Source organism: Sapajus apella, unplaced genomic scaffold (genome assembly GCF_009761245.1).
Source record: "Sapajus apella isolate SASKATOON/1434 unplaced genomic scaffold, GSC_monkey_1.0 scaffold16, whole genome shotgun sequence".
Taxonomy (NCBI): domain Eukaryota; kingdom Metazoa; phylum Chordata; class Mammalia; order Primates; family Cebidae; genus Sapajus; species Sapajus apella.
This window is the reverse complement of record NW_022436956.1, coordinates 994226-1015021: the sequence shown is the minus strand read 5'-3', so window position 1 is coordinate 1015021 and position 20796 is coordinate 994226. Positions and strand designations below refer to the sequence as shown.

The 20796-nt window shown below is 47.0% G+C and overlaps 2 long non-coding RNA genes across 3 annotated transcripts; both read left to right on the top strand.

Moving 5' to 3' along the window:
- On the top strand, nucleotides 1-1666 carry LOC116555952. Of its 2 annotated transcripts, XR_004270763.1 has the most exons (3): nucleotides 1-169; nucleotides 1286-1413; nucleotides 1493-1666. It is a non-coding gene; the product is annotated as an uncharacterized LOC116555952 (long non-coding RNA). The 2 variants fall into 2 exon arrangements; XR_004270762.1 differs by having other exon boundaries at nucleotides 1286-1666.
- Nucleotides 1667-13672: 12006 nt separating this feature from the next.
- On the top strand, nucleotides 13673-19925 carry LOC116556008. The gene is made up of 3 exons (XR_004270782.1): nucleotides 13673-13817; nucleotides 16941-17024; nucleotides 17868-19925. It is a non-coding gene; the product is annotated as an uncharacterized LOC116556008 (long non-coding RNA).
- The last annotated feature ends 871 nt before the right edge of the window (nucleotides 19926-20796 follow it).

Genomic DNA, 20796 nt, shown 5'->3' with positions numbered 1-20796 from the left:
GGCCCGGCCCTGGGTAGCCCTGCCAGGCCCTGTGCGGGTTGAGGGCGTGGCCTGGCCCTGGGTAGCCCATTTGCTCCTCCCCGCCCTTTAGCTTGCTCCTCACAGAGGAGCCCAACTCGGAGGAGGGAGAGTTCTGTGGGTTTCTGAGGCACAGGCGTGTGTGCCAGGGGTAAGCAGAGCTTTTATATCCTGTGTATCTGCTGCTCAAAAAACTCTGAATTGCCCTCCTGTCCCAGAGCAGTCTCTGATAAAATGTTCCAGGGATTCTTTCTTTTTCTGCAAGGCCTGGCCCGGCAGGGTGGGTGGACGGGCAGGGGAAGTAGGAGCCAGGGGTTTGCTTGGCTCGGTGCTGGGGGTCTGTAGGGCCCTGAGGCCTGCTGCCTGCCAGTCCTGCAGCTGTGCCCTCATTGTGTCGGGGAGGCCAAGGAGTACAGAAGAGTGCCTCATGGTGCCCACCCTGGCTGTTCTGTCCCGGGCAGGGCCACCAGGACAGCGGCACTTTAAGGATCCTGGTGGAGAACCAAGGCCTCCTCACCCCTAGGTGGGAATCGGCGCGGAAAGGAAAGGTGGGCTCCAGTCGCTGCTGCTGTCACCCCAAGCTGAGGGCGGTGAGCACAGGCGTGTGATGTGGAAGAGGCCAGGGCCCTCAGCTCTGAGACACCCACATGTGAGGGAATACTGGGGCCTCAGCTACCCCACGTGGCACAGATATGTGAGTAGTGTGTTCCAGTGGGGGTGGCTAGAGAAGCCACTGCATGAGGAAATTGGGGACAGTCATCCACTAGTCCCCAGATGTCATCCAGCCCGTGGCAGGGATGTGGTGGGTAAGATGCTAGTATACATTTGCTCCACGCCCAAAGTTCTACAGCGTGAGCTTAGAGGCATCTTACCCACCCGTGTGTTTTGATGAACACCTGATGGTAAAAAGGAATCCACAGTCTCTGTTGGCTTGGGGCCAACACAGGGAGACTTGTTAGAAATCAGAGCCCTCTCCCGTGAGGCCCGGGTACCCAGCCAAGCCCAAGCCAGTGACAGTACAGAGCTCCCTGGGGCACCTCCCATCCAGGGACCCAGTTGGTCATCCATCCTGTGTAGGTAGCTCTGGCTGAGACAGAAACAAAGGAGGGAGGATGTGCATTCTCGCAGGAACCCAAAGCAGCCTCCCTCCTTGCATGATCTGATTTGGTGTGTTGGTGGTGTATGGTGTCTATGTGTTGTGTGTGTGTGTGTGTTTCACCCTTGTGTCTTTACATCTAGAACTCAGATCTTGAATCTGCCATTCCAGTCTTTTTCAGGGCTAGATGAAAAGAGTTGTGTTCATCAATGGACAAAACCTAGGCTGCTACTGGTCATTAGGTCCCCAGAAAACCCTATACCCAGACAGCACTATGGCTTCATTCTGGAACAAATGAGGTGAACTCTGCCCATGTCACCTGTGCCCCAGTCCACCCAGAGGCAGAACTTGAACCTCACAGCTGCCTCACCTTGACAGATCATCGTGTTTGAGGAAGTGGAAGCTGGTCTCTAGCTGATCCAGTTCACAGAACAGCCTCATTTGGGTATGGCATTCTGAAGGGTCTTTTGTGGCATCTGGATGACCTTCTGGATGTTTCTAGCTGAGACAAGAACAAAGGAGGCAGGATGTGTGCTCTCGCAGGGCCCTGAAGTAGCCTCTGTCCTTGCCTGATGGATGGGTTCTCTTGGGCCTGCACAGCCCCGCTCATCCCCTTTCATTTTACTATGACCTAACTAGTCCACCCCTCTGACAGCCTGAGCCCGACTCCCTCGGCCCCCCTCCACACATCTCCACTGTTTTCAGGATCCCGGTCTCACTGTCAGCCCATCCCAGCCTTCACTCCTGGCCTTGCAGAAGCATACCCTGCTCCCACTGCTTTCTTGTGCTGCTGTGGAGGTAGTGCCAGAGCACTTTCTCTAGTACCTTTTCCCGGGCTGCCACGGGTAGAGACGGCTTGGACCAGCTATGTGAGGTTGCAGTGTGGCCGTCTGGTGCCTGCTGCAGTGGCTGCCCATGGTCTGTCCCTGCCTCCCTAGCTCCTTTTGTTAGCAGTGGGATCCAGACATGCTTTTGGGGAGTCACCCCACTTCAGTGAAACCTTTGTGGGCCTAATAACTGAGCTGCCCTCCTGCCCCCACCCCACGTGGGAGTGTGGTATACAGGAGGCTAATGGGACATTCTTTTCCAGGCCACGGAGCCTCGAGGGGTGTGACATGCAGCAGAAAGCAGACAGAGCCGAGTCCCTTCCACAGTGGTGACTGAGTAGCCTGGGTCACAGGATTTGCCCTGTGTTGGGCCCGTTGTCCACCCTCTAACCTGCGGGACATTTTTTTGCTTGGCTTAAGCCCACCCAGTGCACACCCTTCATTATAAGGCGACAACAAAAAGTGTTTGACCCCCAGATACAGTGTTGAAAACAGAAAGGAGATACTCAGAATCCCTGACTGTGCAAATGCATATCTGGAGCAAAGTGACCTTTCTAACAAATCAAGTAAAATAGAAAAGCAAATGCAGGAGGTTGTGGGTCGTTCATAGATGCTTTGTGTTTTCAGTGTTACGATTTTTAAAAAGTGTTTCCTTTTTTCTTCCCCATAGTTTTCCATACCATTGGTTTTCCATAGTCAGGCAGAAACCCTGCTTCTCTGAGATTTAGGCCAACCCACTGTCCCTCTCCTCATCACCATTTGTACCTAACTCATAGCCCTGATGGTTCCCTGTTCTTCTCCCGGTTTTCTTTTGGGTAGTATTGGTCTTTCTGAGCCATAGCAAAGGGGAGAGAGAGCCATCCCAGCCCCAGGGTGAGTCAGCTTGGTGGCACCGCATGGGAATGCAGAGGGAAGACTTATGGTATTTTTGGTGTGTTGGTTTTGTAAGCCATTACAAGTTCCCAGGTGGTACAAATGCCCAGGGTTACCCAACGGGCTCTCTGGGGAGCTTGGGGGAGTGGGTCACCCTAGTGGCAGGCTAGCACTGCATGAGGGCTGCAAAGAGCCCATGCGGTCAGCCCGGGCAGGATGGTGAGTGCGCTCCTACCAGACCCAGTCAGCCTGGACAGGATGGTGAGTGTGCCCCTTGAACCCTGCACTTGTCAATGCCAGGAGGCCACTCATGTGGATGAGGCTCTCCACAGCCCACGTAGGTCAGGGGGAAAGAGCTGCCTGCTCAGGTGTCTCCTTTGCTGCCCATCCCAAGCTCGGTCTCTCAGCTGCAGCCCACAGAAGAGGAAGAAGCACAGATGGCAGCTTGGCTCCATCCTTTCCTCTCTTCCTCCTCTTTTTCCACCACTGTCCAGAGCCAGAAAGTGTCAGGAGTCCCCACGTCATGGCCTCTTACTTCCATAAACTTCAGGCGCATCATAGCACCTGGCGGGCTTGCCCAGGCAAAGGTGGCCACCTGGAATTGCTGGCAGGTGGGTCTGGGGGGTGTGCGTTTCTAGTGAGGTTCCAGGTGGCGCTCACAGTGCTGCTCCAGGACCCCACTCTGAGGACCTTTGCCATCAGCAGGGTCTCACCCGCAGCACTCACAGTGTTTGGGGCCAGGACATTCTCTATGGTGGGGGCTATGCTGTGCATTGCTGGATGGTTAGCAGCATCCTCGGGGCTTACCCACCAGATGCCAGGGGCACACCCTTCACTCCTAGTTATGACAGCCAAAAATGTCTGCAGACACCACCCAGTGTTCTCTGGGAATGAGAATCTCTCCAGGTGAAAGCTCTTCTGTGGAGCCGTCAGCTGTCCCAGGCAGAAGGTTGTGTTTCTGACCCTCCAGCAGAGCACTAGAGCTGGGCCTCATGGGTCAGTCCTTTAAAAATGAAAAAACAAAGATGAACCTGTTTTTCTTCTGCACAATCTATTTCTGAATATAGAAACAGCTTGTTCCTTATTTCTCCTGTTCTGCTATTGAAACAAATGCTGATATTCCCACAGATAATGGATTCCTAGGGTAAATTGGGGTAAAAGACATGTATGGGGGAGGCTAAAGAGAAAATGATTGTTACACTTTTACAGATTCTGCTCCCTTTACACCTGTAAAAGGCAGGCACGCTGAGGGTGGTGCTACAGATCCCGTCTGTCAAGGGGCAGCTCCTTGCTGGTGCAGGCCCTTTCCCCATCTTCATGACCATTTGGTCCTGGGCAGTGTGCAGAGCTCCTGGCCCATCAGGGACTCTCCTCTGTAGCGGGGGTGGTGGGGAACAAACCTTTCAAACACTGAACACAGAACTGAGGAAGGAAGTGGCTTTTTATTCAACCGGAAGCTGTGGGGGGCTACAGCCTCATTCACTGAGCTTCCTGAGTTGCAGCTTCTCTCCCCTTTTATAGGCTTACAAAGCTAAAGGGGAAACTGAGGCAGAACTCTGTCATTGTTCATTTGCTGGATGTCCGACCTTACAAGATTTTGCCTTCTTTGATTTGCTAATTCATATGCAGCGTGAGCAGGGGTCAGCAGCGCAGGGGGGCTTACAGACACAAGACAAAAGCAACGAGCTGTTTGTTGGCAGAGGTGTTTCCAGGAGAGAGCCTGGCCGTGGAGACGTGGGGGCATGAACCAGTGCCAGGCTCCAGCCGGCAGAGCTAACAATCATTTGCAGCTCTTTCAAGGTTAACAGAGAGAGACACTGGGAACTAAAGAGGGAGTCATTTTCCCAGATCTTTGGGATTTTATTTCATTTTTTTTTTCCTTCTTCACCCTCCTTACCATCTAGAAGCGGGGAGGGAGGAGGTGAAATTGAAGGAGAGGAGGGGGTTCTTCCCTGTCACCCCCACCTTGAGAATCTCACCTCTCTTTTTTTTTTGTGAGAATTCTTACTCTTACCTTTAGCCTTACTGTTGGGGTTTTTTGGTGAGACAGATTGGTGGTGGTTCATGTCATAGGCCTGTGCTGAGGTTTCTTCTTGAACCACAGCAGTAATCAATCCTTTTATCACTTGAAGGAGCAAAGGCATTAAGCAGGGGAGCAATATGCATGCCCTATTATCGGTAACACACGTATGATAATGGCCTCGAGCCCTCCTATGGCAGGAAACCAGTTCCCAAGCACTGATTCAGGGTGGGACCCATGCCAGGCCTGTGCGGGTACATGTGCCAGTTTTGTCATGGCCCTTACAATAGTTGCAGCCACCTGACCCTGGTCATCTATTTGCAGGCCACAGTTGGTTAAGTTGGATTTTCCACATACCCCTCCTTCAGCTGCCAGTAAGTAATCTGAAGCCAGTCTATTCTGGTAGATGGCATTCCTCGTTTTGGTCTCCTGCTGTGCCAGGGCGGTTAGAGCCTGGCCAGTTTTGTTAGTCAGGATTTTTAGGACAGCTTGAAATTGAATAATTCGATGAAGCCTGTAGATTGGAGTATGACAGCCCCACGAGCCATCCTCTGCCCATGTGGCTGGCCCATAGGATTGTATTAATCTCTCAGGGACCATTCATCATCTTTCCAGTCCCCTCCCCTATAACTAGGCTTCTCTTGTCACATGAGGAATTGACAGGAAAACCTAACAACTCCCCAGTTTTCATGGCTAATAGAAAGAGGGCTTGATGGTACCAAGGACACAACTGCCCATCCACTGGTTTGGCAGTTGGGCGTAGGCCCTGTGCCCACATATCCAGTATAAGCCAGGAGGCGCTACCCAGTCCCGGTGGAGTTCCGGGTGGGTCTAGGCCGCCTGTATGGTGGGAAACTTCTGGAAAGGGTTGGTCTTGTTTCTATTTAAACTCCACTAAGTGACTGTTTTACTGGTTTCCTTATATACCTTCTGTCCCAAACAGTCTAGCTTTCCCACTGGGACCATCATACACCTTCCTATTCTGGCCAGATAATATTGTCTGGTGATGGAGGTTTTTAAGATCCAGAAGCTGCTACTCAGGCCCTTTTGCACATAGGTCGCATTAGGGACAGGGTTAGCAGGCACAAGCTCATGTGTTCCCATGGTCACTGATCCCCCATACAGTTCCTTCACACACATAACAAGAATGCACTTTTAAAGTCTTGGCTAACTGAAAGAGCAAGTTTCTTTCTGGGGGAGTTTTGGAACTGGTTCATTCAATATATCATAAAAAGTTTGAAACACTGGGGTGGGCTGATCGCTGGTGCCAGGCCCTTTCCCTGTCTTCATGACCACTCGGTCCCAGGCAGTGTGCAGAGCTCCCAGCCCGTCAGGCACTCTCCTCTAATCCAAGTTGCCCGTGGGGAGAAGCTTTAAGGGGGGTTTCATGGTGCTGGTAGTGGTGTTTATCCCCGACACCCTGAGGTTAGTGCCTTTGGTGGAATGCCAGATCTAATTATAGAAGCCACGATTTTCTCTACCCAAGTGTGTTGGAGAATGAATTGTTGTGCCTCTTTCATGTTGTATCTTTAGGGTTTACCACAGTGTTAGGCATACAGGAGATACAAATAAGGTAAATGGAATTGCACTGCATCTTTCACCCAGATACCGCCCAGAGTCTCAGCGGCGGTACTAAATGCCTGCTGTATCAGAAGTGCATTTTTATTTTCCCAGGGGCAGGCTGAAGAAGTTGGAGGCCAACAGAGAGCTCTGTCCTTTTCTCCCCCGTCATACAGAGTTCCCCAAGTAACAAGAAAGCCTCCTAGGCCAGGTGAGGTGGCTCAGGCTAATGCTTGTAATCCCATTACTTTGAGAGACCAAGGCAGGCAGATCACCAGGTCAGGAGTTCGAGACCAGCTTGGCCAACATGGTGAAACCCCATCTCTACTAAAAATACAAAAATTAGCTGTGTGTGGTGGTGGGCACCTGTAGTCCCACCTACTTGGGAGGCTGAGGCAGGAGAATTGCTTGAGCCCGGAAGGCGGAGGTTACAGTAAGCTGAGATCATGCCACTGCACTCCAGGGTGACAGAGCAAGACTCCTTCTTGGAAAAAAAAGCCTCATCCTTTCAACCATGGAAACAGAAATTTGTCTGGGAAGTAAGTGGGGAACCTGAAACATTTATGTAACCTGTTAAAAGCTAGGTTGGTCTATTAGTCCATTTTCACACTGCTGTAAAGATACTACCAGAGACTGGGTAATTTATAAACAAAGGAGGTTTAATTGACTCAGTTCTGCATGGCTGTGGGAGGGCTCAGGAAACTTCTAATCATGGTGAAAGGGGAAGCAGACACTTCTTCACAAGGCAGCTGGAGAGAGAGGAGTGAGTACCGGGGAAACTGCCCTTTATGAAACCATCAGATCTCGTGAGACTTACTATCTTGAGAACAGCATGGGGAAAACCACCCCCATTATCAAATCGCCTCCCAACAGGTCCCTCCTTTGACACGTTGGGATTATGGGGATTACGATTTGAGATCAGATTTGGGTGGGGACATAGAACCCAATGCTATGAGCTGGTTTCAAGGAGCCTTTCTCCTTTTTGAGTAAACTAAGTTTGTACAGAAAATGCAAGTTCTGCTCTTTTTTGACTAATGTGTAGGACAGAGGTAATTCAGCACAGAGAATCAGACAATTTTTTTTTTTTTTTTTTGAGACGGAGTTTCACTCTTGTTACCCAGGCTGGAGTGCAATGGCGCGATCTCGGCTCACCGCAACCTCCGCCTCCTGGGTTCAGGCAATTCTCCTGCTTCAGCCTCCTGAGTAGCTGGGATTACAGGCACGTGCCACCATGCCCAGCTAATTTTTTGTAGTTTTAGTAGAGACGGGGTTTCACCATGTTGACCAGGATGGTCTTGATCTCTTGACCTCGTGATCCACCCGCCTAGGCCTCCCAAAGTGCTGGGATTACAGGCTTGAGCCACTGCGCCCGGCCCCAGACAATCTTTAAGTCTATATGCCCTCTGTGGACTTGCAGTCCTGTAGAAGATACCTTAATCTTGATTCCCAAGGCAGGTGACACCATGTAGGGCAAATAGTAACAGCCCCTTTCGGATCCTCTCTGCCACTTGGAGTCCAACCAATAGCTGACTCCCCATCCCCAACTTAGCTCCTAACATTTGGATGAGCCAATGTCTCACTTGCTGTGATCAACTCGGAGTAGCAAGTCCTGAGTGGCAGCCTTCAACTCTAAAGAGACAACAAAAGTGACCCAACAGAAATGCTTTCTGTAGCCAGGAACCATAGATTCATAACCATGAGAACACCAGCCTCTGAGAACATTTCAGCAGCTGTTATCTAGTGACTGGGGGACAGGCCCTCCCTGGCTGTGCAGCAGTGATGAGAAGGAGGCCCCTCAGGGAGACAGGACAGGCTGCTGTGTCCTGCGGAGGCCAGGGTGTGTCTTCGCCACGCAGGTCATCTGGCCTTTGTACCAAGAGTCCTTTTAGTAAGAATCCGTTTAGTTAAAAGCAGTACATTTCCTGTTGTTTGTTAGACAGGTGTGGTTATTTTGCTTTAATGAAACTTATGAAAAGCAAACGTGAGCCCAGTTTTTCTGGAAAGAAATGATTAGGTCAACTCATATGCCAGGATCTGATCTGGCCCTTGTAGTAACAGTCCTTTCAGTTTAAAGCAGTACATTTCCTGTTGTTTGTTAGACAGGTGTGGTTATTTTGCTGTAATGAAACTTACAAAAAGCAAATATAAGCCCAGTTTTTCCGGAAAGAAATGATTAGGTCAACTCAAATCCCAGAATCTGAGCCAAGTGAAGGAGCCCGTGCTGCCACCCAGTGCAGGGCAGCGTCAGCTCCCTGGAAGCACGAAACACTGAGGGCAAGGCCTGCTTGAGCTGCACGGGCCTGGACCTCTGGATTTTTACCAGCTTCCCCAGGTGATGCTGAGAAGGACCCAAACCTGAGAACCATTGCTCTAGGGCACTGGTTTTAAAACTTGGCTGCAAGTTGGAGTGACCTGGGGGAGATTTATAAAGATAATGATGTCTAGGTCCCACCCATCCCCAAAGGATCAGATTTGATTATTGGGTTGGGTGTAGCCTGGATGTTGAATGTTAAAAAAGCTTTTTTTTTTGAGACAGGGTTTCACTCTGTCACCCAGCCTGCAGTGCAGTGGCATGATCACAGCTCACCGCAGCTTACCCAGACTCAGGTGATCCTCCCACCTCGGCCTTCCGGGCAGCTGACACCGTAGGTGTAAATGCTGCCATACCAGCTAATTTTTTTGTATGTGTAGAGACAGGGTCTCGCTTTGTTGCTCAGACTGGTCTCAAACTCGGGCTCAACCAGTCTGCCTGCCTCGGCCCCCCAAAGCGCTGGGATTACAGGTGTGAGCCACTGTGCGTAGCCTTAACATTTTAAATGTTTATTAATTCATTCAAAAATAATGACAGTAACCCACCACCTGTTTTATGAAAAGGTAAAATGTATATTTTTTAAAAATCAGAAATATGTCATTATATTTTTGCAGATGTCTAATTATCAGCCATGAGAGATGATAGCTGGATTCTCAGGTCTGCCTCAGCATTCAGTTTGTGGTAATTTTTTTAATGCTTAGGTTATTTATTTAACTAAAGTTAATGCATAACAACTTATTACTAACAGGAGCTGTTTTGTTCCTTCCTAATGGGTAGTCCAAGTTAGTAATGGAAAGAACAATAGGTGGGTCTCAGTTGAGATTTAATTGAACATGCATTTAGGTGTGAACTAATTTTTCCCTTTAATGTTATTTTAAAATATTATTTTTTCACTTAAATATTTACTGAGTGATTGATTCTTCAGCATTGTTGTAGGATGTTATTTGAACAAAGGTCTGAGGGAACAAGGGACAAACGTACCTGGGAAAGAGCTGGCCATTGCTTTGATTGAAGTATATGCAGAAAATCCGGAGGCCTCATACCATAGGAGGCAGAGGGGTCTGTGGGGAGGTGGGTCTGTCTTTGCCTGCTGGGACGGGTTTTGCATCTTAATTGTGATTCTGGTTCTTTAGTCCTTGGGCAGCACGTGCTCCAGGTATGGAAACTCTTATGCAAGGACTGCGTGCCTCTGGGCTCAGGGTCCTTAAAGCCAGACAGATGTATTTCCATTTTAAAACCCAGACAACAAAAGCTCACTGTAGAAAGCTGAACCCATTAAAAAAATCATTAGCCAAGGCCAAGAAGATTGAGATGGACAAGCTGGAAAAGGCCAAAAAGGAGCGAAAGAAAACTGAGTTTCTGATGGGCAACAAAAAGGCACCATGACCACTGCCACAGCCACCACCAAGGCCACCACCACAGCCACCACCACTACCACCACCATAGCCACCACCACTACCACCAGTACAACCATGACCACTACCACCACCACAGCCACCAGCATGACCACCGCCACAGCCACCACCAAGATCACCACCACAGCCACCACCACTACCACCACCACAGCCACCAGCATGACCACCACCACAGCCACCACCAAGACCACCACCACAACCACCGCCACAGCCACCACCACGACCACTGGTACAACCACCACCACTACCACCACCACAGCCAACACCATGACCACTGCTATAGCCACCACCACTACCACCGGTACTACCACAACCACAGCCACCACCACAACCACCACCACGACCACCACCACAGCCACCGCCACAACCACTGCCACAGCCACCACCACTACCACCACCACAGCCACCAGCATGACCACCACCACAGCCACCACCAAGACCACCACCACAGCCACCACCAAGACCACCACCACAGCCACCAGCATGACCACCGCCACAGCCACCACCAAGACCACCATCACAGCCACCACCACAACCACCGCCACAGCCACCACCACTACCACCGGTACAACCACCACCACGACCACCGCCACAGCCACCACCATGACCACCACCACAGCCACCACCATTACCACCACCACAGCCACTACCACCACCACAGCCACCACCATGACCACCGCCACAGCTACCACCATTGCCACCACGAGCACAACTGTTGCAGATGCTCGAAAGAGAAAGAGCAAATGGGACTCGGCTATTCCAGTGATGACGATAGCCCAGCCCACCATCCTCACCACCACGGCCACCCTGCCAGCTGCTGCCATGGTCACCACCAACGCCAATGGCTTCAAGACCACCGTCATCTCTGCTGTGGGCACCGTTGTGAAGAAGGCCAAGCAGTGACCTGAGGGGCCACCCTAGGACTTGAAAGGTCCGTGTAGCCCAGTGACCACTGCCCAGTGAGAGGCACCACTTTGCATATTTCAGGACTGGGGCCTGCTCCCCAGATGCCACCTGAGAGGAGCTTCTGTGTGGCATTCCAGCTGGAAGGACATGCAGTGTGGGAGCCGGGCGCTGTGGACAGGGTCTGTTGCCCATTAAAAGTGCTGTATTTTTGCCTCTTGGCATCTCAGGAAAAAAAAAAGGTTTTTAAAAAAATTCTCTAATGTCATGAGTCTTATGTTGCGTCTGGCAACTGTCAATAACCCAGAGCAGGCATGTACTTCATGTCCAGTAGGAAACATTGGACGTGAGTTACATGCCTGCTGGGTTATTTACAGTTCATCATTCATTTTGGAATTACAACAACCCTACACTCCTCTCGCGCTTAGTATTTTCTCGCAAGTTTCTCACGCTTGCATACCGAATCATTAGTATGATGTCTTTTGTCTGTGCATTATGTTTTGAAATGAAAACTCAAGCCTCTATGCATCTTCTTTTGTTATTAAAAAATACTTAAATACAGAAAAATATAGCAGCCCCTGACTCCTGGTTTCTGATTAAGATGCTGCATGAGCAGCTCCTGCAGATGCACAGAGGTTGTGGCCAGCTCATGCAGCCCTGAGTTGACCGGGTTAGCCCATTTGGTGTGTAAAGGAAACAGCGGTCCAGGGACGAAGGGTGGGTGCCGGGTCACAGGATTCGGGGCGGGGTATCATTTGTTTTCTCTCCAGTGCTGCTCCAGTCAGCTTATCGCCACCTCTGTGAAGCAGACAGAGTTTTGGAGTTAAAATAATAGGGTCCTATTTTCTAAGTATTTATTTTAGGAGCAGGGCTTTAAATCTAGCATTTTAGGGCAGCAGTTTAGTGCGGTTGTCATTTGATGTCCCCGGTTGGCGCTGTCAAGAGCTGCTCCCCGATGAGTCTGTAGGCTTGCACGTGCCCCATCTGCAGGTGCCCGATGCCTCCTCTTGCCCTGGGCCTCCCTTGCACTGCTGGCTGTGTGGGCCTGTCAGGAATTCACACACATCCAGCCTGCTCTGTTTATGACAACCTGATGTCGTAGTGATTGTAGTAAATGTGCACTCTTTGAGCTCTGGGCAAGCATTTACAGTTATTGCTTTGTATTTTAATAAGTGCCAAAGTGAGTCTTGCTTTCTTATTGGACTGCATGAATTTTAGAATAACTTCGATGAGTGCCATGAACTCTTAGAATTCTTATTGGAATTAACATTAAAGTATACATTAATTAAACTTTCTTACAATGTTGATCTCTCCCATTCATAAACATGATATATCTTTCTACTTAATGCCTTCTTTTATGCATTTCAATTGAAATTTGTGTTTTCTTCGTAACAGTCTTGCACATTTTCATTAGGCTTATTCCCAGAAAAGTTACAGGTTTGCTTGTAATCGCGAACAGAATCCTTTTCCTATTACATGTCTTCACTGCTGCTTGCTGGTGTGTAGGCCCTCTTTTAGTTTCTGTGTGTCAGCCTTGGATGTAGTAACTTATTGATTTCTGATAGATTGTCAATAGAGGCTCCTGAGTTTTGTACAAAGATCATCATGTTGTCTACGATGACAGTTTTGCACCTTATACTCCATCTTTTTTTCACTCACTTTTTTGTTGTTATTGGCTAATACCGCCAGTATAATGTTGAAGAGTGTCGATACGGGAAATCCTTAGGTTCATTCAAATTTCATGTGACTATTTCTCAATTCTCGCCATTGAGTACGATGTTCAATAGAGGGTTTGGTGGGTCATGTTGATTGCCTACCTGATGAGAGAGAACTGTGACGACCGGGAGGCTCATCTCGCCTCCGAGCAGCTTAGCACAGAGCTGGTGTAGCAGGTCGTTGGTAGTTCAGCTGAGTAGACCAAGACCTGGTGGGCCCCTGCACTTCCCTGATTCTAAGCAGGCCACTTGATAGAGCAGGGGGCTCCCACTTTGGCAAAGTCACCAAGAAGTGCTTTGTCTCCCTGAGCCTAGAGAGATGCCATGTTGCGAGAGTAGGGTCCCTCCGTGGGGACATAGCTCTGGAACACTCAGACTTTGCTGTGAGAGATGAGAGCTGGGCAGGCATGGGTGCATTCCTACTCCCCCTCCGCTCGATTTCCCCAGACAGTCTCTGCTGTGTCTACGTTGTGGGGCACTAGTGGTGTGTGTAGGACCCTTTCACAACAGTTGTGATGATTGAGACAAGGACTAGGGGCAGGACCTGTGCCGTCTGTCTTCCATATACCAGAGCTTATGTGGTTGCTCTTTTGATGTGAGTGGGCGGGCCGGCCTTACTTTCTGTTCTTTGTCCAGTTGTATAATTGATATGGTTGTTTTTGGTACAGAGTGCACTGCATAGAGTTATGAGTGGTTGCATGCCCTGTAGACCTGTCTTTGGCACCTACAAAGTCAGCCAAATACATAGCCAGAAATGACCTGGAAATCATGCCAAGATGACACACAATGTGTTAGACCAGGGGAAGGAAGGCACTTGGCCTTTTCACACAAAGTTTAATTCAGGCAGCGTTGCTATACAGCACTGTAAGTTTAGCAGCTCTTTCTGGCCAGTGGAAACCACTTCCTCATAGAGTACTACTGAAGACTATAGATGATTACACAAAGAAGTGACTGCTGCCACTCCTGCTGTCCTGGTATCATGACAGTGGCTGAATGTGTCAATGTGGTTTGTAGCTGGCTTGAGCAGTGGGATGATCGGAGCTTGGGGAGATTGTGTAAAGTCCACCACTTCACTGCTGGTAAGTTTTACAACAGTTGTGATGATTAAGACAAGGACTAGGGGCAGGACCTGTGCCGTCTGTCTTCCATATACCAGAGCTTATGTGGTTGCTCTTTTGATGTGGGTGGGCGGGCCGGCCTTACTTTCTGTTCTTTGTCCAGTTGTATAATTGATATGGTTGTTTTTGGTACGGAGTGTACTGCATAGACTTATGAGTGGTTGCATGCCCTGTGATGCACGCATTGTACATCTGCACGTCATGGCACCAAAGGTATGTGTTCAGCACGTTTTTGCACAGTACTCGCCAATATTCATGTCTTTACACTTCCTGGTTTACAAAGCTCAGGTTTTGTTGTATAATCTACACTTTAGAAAATGTAACCGCAATTTCTATGCAGAGCTAAATTCTAACTGATTCAAGCCAACTGTGTAATACCATTGTGTTTGTCAGTGATTGGTTTAGAGGTAGGCCTATGGCTCCATAGTGAACCCTGAGACTTAAGAGCAAGGCAGCTGAGGGCCTCTTGGAGAACGCTCCAAGAGTACGTGGTGATGCTGGACATTACTGAGTCTGTATTGGAGCCTGGAACCACTGCAGCCGCCATGCCACTGTGAGGGCCGGCCTGAGAGTAAGTTGGCAGTCCAAGGACGGCAGGGAGAACAGGTGGAACCACTGAAATAACTGATCCTAGAATCACTCCGGTCTGATTTCTTATTTTTAGAGATTACAAAATTTTCTTATTGTTTAAGCTAGTTTAATAAAAACTTTCTATACTGGTATAGACTTAATCATGTACAAGAATTTCCATTTTATATTTCTAGTTTTCTAAAAGCATTACTTTTAATTTTATAATGGGTGTGTGTGGAATGCTTTAATGCATCTATTGAGATGATTATATGTCATTTTTCTTTTGATTCATTAATGTGGTAAATTACATACCATTTTTTCCATGCTGAAAATGAACAGCTGCATTGTCAGACAAATCCTACTAAATCATTGTATTTTGGCTTTTTAGTACACGATTGGATTGGGTTTGCTATATGTATTTAGCATTTTTGCATCTATATTTATTAGTGATGTTTACAGTGATTTCCTTCCTTATATTTCCCTTGTTTAGTTAGTGTGCCTTATAAAATGAGCTTGGTAGACTTCCACCTTTTCTATTCCCTGGAACAATGGGAGCTTGCTTGGGCTTGTAGTCTGCTCTGAAGCACACACTAGTGTGCAGGGTGTTCAGCAGGAGTGCTTGGGACCAACACCTGTGGAGGGGAGGAGCAGAAGCAGCACTGGGCAGAGGGAGCAGCTGGGCAGCAATGCAGCCTTAGAGGAAGCCGCGCTGAACCCTGAAGTGCGAATGGCCTTCCTCCTTGTCCCAGGCTGGGTGAGATGGGTGGACTTCGCAGGTGCACAGGGATCTGTCACTGGATGTGGGAGAAGGCATGATTCCGGGGTGGCACTTGGTCTCTCTAGCAAAGGCAGTCCCTACAAAGGGCTGACAGGTCGGGGTTCTCAGAACACCTTCTGAAAAAAAAAAACAAAACATTTTTTACACATCTATTTTATTTCTTATGTTGGATTAAGTTATTTAATAGCTTCCGTATTTGAGTTTTCTTTTTGTATGTTTTTTTCCTAGAAAATTGCCCTTGTCATCTTGATTTTTATTTTTTTCTGTCATGAAATTTTAAAAAAATACTTTTTAATCTATATTGTAATTATAATCATTTTATACTTTATTCCTAATATTGCTGCTTTTTGCCAGCTTTTCTTGATCAGTCTTCCTAAAGATTTCTCAATTTCACTAATGTTTTCGAAGTACTACTTTCAGGTTGTTGCTTATCTCTATCGTGGTGTTAATTTTGTTACTTTATTTCTGCTTGCACATTTCTTCCGCATTTCTTTCTACTTTTTCAGTGTGTACTGTGTTTTTCTTTTTTCCCACTTGTATTGAATTATTAGCTTCTTTATTTTCTTTATTTTGCATTTCTTAATGGTGAATTTAAGTTTATAAATATTATCTAATTGTCATTTTAACAGCATCCCAGAATATTTTTTCTATTTTAAAATTTTATTGGAAATATTTCTTGTTACTTCTTTGTTATCCCATATAAAGCATCACATAGTTGACTCAACCAAGCCTGCACTCCCAGCGTCTCATCTCATCTTAGCCTATCACAAAAAGCCATGACCCAGTAGAGGCACCTACGTAACATACGAAGAAGAATAAAATGACTACTCATTGCCGGTCATGTAGCGTAATCATTAGAATAGTAACCAAATGTTAACAACTTCCACCTTTACGTTTTCTCCTCTCCCCCGCCAGTGGTAACTGGAATAGCTACATTTTGTTGCTATTCTCTCCTTGGTGTACTTTAGTGTTTTACTAACTATGCATCTATCACTAAGATACTATTTGTATTTGTGCATTTTGAGTACCTTATATAAATGGTGTTGTATTGTGTGTATTTTGGTGTCATACTATATGTATTCTTCTGAGACTATTTGTTTGTTGTTGTTCAACATTGAGTTCATTACTTACACCGCTCTATAGAAATCTACTTGTGAATGCACTACAGAGCAATCATACATTCTCTGTGGTGGACAGTTAGCTTTATTTAGTTTGGGGATATTATGAACAATGCTGATGCAAACATTTATGTGTAGGTTTCACAGTGTGCATGTGAACACATTTCTGTAGGATGGACAATGGGAAGTAAAATTGGTCTTAGGACCTAGCACAGTGTCAATTTCACTAGATGATACCAAATTCCTTTCCAGAGTAGTTGAGAATAAACTTCCACCCCGGTGCCAATCGACATATGTGTATAAATTTTTATTTTCTTTTAAACTGTATTTCTTTATTAGTAAGGAAGTCAGTGTCTTTTAATACAATTATTGGCCATTTATACTTCTGTGAAATGAGTATTTCTAATATCTTTTGCCCATTTTTGTAATGTTTTGCTTTAGTTTATTTTTTGATTTCCTTTTGAGTTGATTTTGAATGTTTATTCTTAAAGAATATAAATGTTTCAAATAACTTCTTCCAATCCATGGCTTGTCTTTTCCTTTTTTAAAAAATGTGGCACGTATACACCATGGAATATTATGCAGCCATCAAAAACGATGAGTTCGTGTCCTTTGTAGGGACATGCATGAACCTGGAAACCATCATTCTCAGCAAACTGACACGAGAACAGAAAATGAAACACCGCATGCTCTCACTCATAGGTGGGCGTTGAACAGTGAGAACACATGGACACAGGGAGGGAAGCATCACACACTGGGGTCCATGGAGGGGAAATAGGGGAGGGACAGCAGGGGGTGGGGAGTTGGGGAGAGATAGCATGGGGAGAAATGCCAGATATAGGTGATGGGGAGGAAGGCAGCAAATCACACTGCCACATGTGTACCTATGCAACAATCTTGCATGTTCTTCACACATACCCCAAAACCTAAAATGCAATTAAAAAAATAGGGTCTTTCTATGAACAGCAGGCTTTCTGTTTATTTTTAGTAGTCAGGTTGACCTAGCTTTTACTTCATGGCTGAGCTTTCATGTCTTACTTAAGAAAACACGGCCGGGCGCGGTGGCTCAAGCCTGTAATCCCAGCACTTTGGGAGGCCGAGGCGGGTGGATCACGAGGTCAAGAGATCGAGACCATCCTGGTCAACATGGTGAAACCCCGTCTCTACTAAAAATACAAAAATTAGCTGGGCATGGTGGTGCGTGCCTGTAATCCCAGCTACTCAGGAGGCTGAGGCAGGAGAATTGCCTGAACCCAGGAGGCGGAGGTTGCGGTGAGCTGAGATCGCGCCATTGCACTCCAGCCTGGGTAACAAGAGTGAAACTCCGTCTCAAAAAAAAAAAAAAAAAAAGGAAAAACCGTTACTTAACAAGACTGTAACAACAATTTCTCTATAATTTCTTCTAAAACCTTACTGCTTGTTTTAATTTTTAAGTCTTTAATCTATATGCTAGGTGCTGATTTGTGTGAAGCCCTAACTCCTAGCATGTTGAATGCGACTGTATTTGTGGATATGATCTATAAAGGGGTAACTAAATTCATTAAGGTGGATCCCAACCCAGTGTGACTGGTGTCCCTGTATGAAGAGGAGATCAGGACACAGAGGAAGCCATGTGCAGTCACGGAAGGGAATGGCCATCTGCAAACCAAAGAGGGTCCTCAGAAGGAGCCAGCACTGCTGACACCTTGATCTTGGACCTCCAGCCTCCAGAACTGTGAGAAAATAAAGTTCTGTTATTTAAACCTGCCAGTCTATGGTACTTGTTACAACAGCCCTAGCAAACCTATGCACCATTCAAATTAATTTTTATATCTGTTGTGAGGTAAGATCCAGTACTTTAAAAACATATTAATCAATTGTTCTAGTACCATTCTTCACACAGGGATCTGCAGTGTCTTCTATATACATAAAGTCTTTCAAATACTTTGGGGGTTCATTCCCTCAATGGAGAGAACTCATCACTTGAGAAAGTCACTGAAGAAGATGAGATTGCTAACCATGCTATTTATTTGCCTTCATTAGAAATTCTCTGCAGCCCATAATCCAAATAGTCTCCATGTCTAGATGCCTGAAATTTATTTTTCAGTTCTTGTCTTAACTTCCTAAAGTTAGGAAGTTAGGTTCCTAACTATAGGAACTGAAGTTTTGTCAAAAGCCAGTTACCCCGTCCCTGCTCACACACAGGCAGCAGTGGTAACAGGATGAATACCTGCCCCAAGAGAGTACAAAGAAAAGCAGAGAATGTTTGCTTTCCATACCTGGTCTGGCTCCAAAAAGCCATCACAGAAATTCTGACATAAAGCCCATCCAAGTTCATTCAGTTCTAAACATTTAAACATTTGTATTCTAATTTCCTTTTTAATGCATTGAGTATTTTGACTGTAGTTCCCAAAAATGTGGCTTTTAAATCTCTTTGATGCTGATTTCTAATTTGCCCTTTGTGTATGGAAAATGCCTTTTCTAAAATGTCAATTATTCAGAAATTTCTAAGACTGATTTGGAGCCCAACATATAGTCAAGCTTGAAAAATTTTTTATGAATAGGGCAGCTGCATGAGTTGATTGCTGAGGTAGATATGAGATAACAACACTTAGGTAAAAAAATTTAAATATTGTTTAAAGCTAAGCATGTTGTAGACATGTTTTCATGCCATTAATCTGATCTTTGTGCTTTAGTGACGGTTTTACATGTATACTGACCCTAAAATGCATGCCCTCTGCTACCAGGCAGAAGGGCCCACTGAAATCTGAATCTAAGCATGTCTCCCTGTTCTGCCCGTTGAGATGCGTGACCCCTCTCCTCGGTGAATCCCGTCTCCACCATAATGCCTGGAGCAGCACTCTCAGTATTGTGGCACTTACGTATCGCATCATGTCTTGGATTTCTTTCTACTGGGGCTCCCCAGGGAAACAGAACCAATAAAATGTATGTAGAGAAAGACTTTTATTATAAGGAATTGGTTCAAATCGTTACGAAAGCTGAGAAGTCCCAGGTTCTGCAGTCAGCAAGCTGGGGACCCAGGAGAGCTGATGGTCTAGATTGCCAGCCGGATTTGGAATTAGAGGCAGGAGAAGGCCAATGTCCAAGCTCAAAGACACGTGGAGAGAGTGAGCTCTCCCTTACCCTGCCTTTTGTTTATTTAAGCCCCCAGCAGATGGGATGGGGTGGACGAACTGTAGGTGGAGCAACCTGCTTTACTCATTCTACAGATTCAAATGTTAGTCTTGTCCAGAAATCCCTCATCTACACAGAATAATGAGTAACGAAAGAGCTGGGCACCCCAGGCCCAGCCAAGTTGACAAATAAATTAACCATCACATTATCTTTGTACAGTTATAATCTGCCTAGGCTGAAAGTGCCTGAGGGTAGGAAACACATCCCATTGATCTTTACATCTTGAGTCAAGCATGCAACTCCACGAGGCAACAGACACATATTTTTGAACAAGTAGTAGATCATTTGTATACCTCTAGTTCTATGTTTCAAAAAGTAAGGCGATGTTTAGAAACATCTCTACTTCTTCTGCTTCCAGAGATCCTGAGATCCATGTAGGGCCAAAGATGCAGGTCTCTCCTATGCAGGGTGGGGTTTCTTAAAGTTGTCAAGAGTGAGGCCTGCTTTCAGAGACACAAGTGAAATGCAGAAGAGGATGTGAGAGTAAAACATGACTGAGCTCAGAAACGCTTGGCAATACGGGATAAAAATAAGTACAACACACCCAAACACAGGATGATAGCTTGTGTGGCAAACAGAGACGCCGTCAGTCGGACTGCTTATGCCCAGATAGGAGATGTGACAGTGTGTGCGGCTCACGCACCCGAGCTGCCAGGATTCCGTGTGAATGTCCGCGGACAGCTTGAGCTGCAGCGTGTGGTACTGGCCTGTGCTGTCCCCAGCTTCTCAACAGGCTTGGCGTGGGCGAGATCCACGAAGGCCAGGTGGAGGTGACCGAAGATGAGTACAGCATGGAGAGCACTGACAGCCCGGTGGGGGATAGGGGGGCTGCACCTGCTATTCAGATGCAGGCCTTGCCAGAACTACCACTGGCAATAAAGCTTTTGGGGCCCTGAAGGATGGAGGCTTGTTAATCACTCACAGTACCAAATGATTCCCTGGTTATGATTCCAAAGGCAGGGAAGTACAGTGGGAGCATGTCACGGGAGAGACGTTGCAGGCTGCATGCTGACCGGACAGAATAAGCTGAAGAGGCTCACAAGAAACCCCTCTCTCAGCACTTCTGTGTCGGCCAGGCGTGGCGTCTCACGCCTGTAATCCCAGCACTTTGGGATGCTGAGGCAAGGGGATCACAGGAGGTCAGGAGTTTGAGAACAGCCTGGCCAACATGGCAAAAAACCGTTTCTGCTAAAAATACAAACAAATTAGCCAGATATGGTGGGGCGTGCCTGCAGTCCCAGCTACTCCAGAGACTGAGGCATGAGAATACTTTGAACTCGTGAGCAGAGGTTGGCAGTGA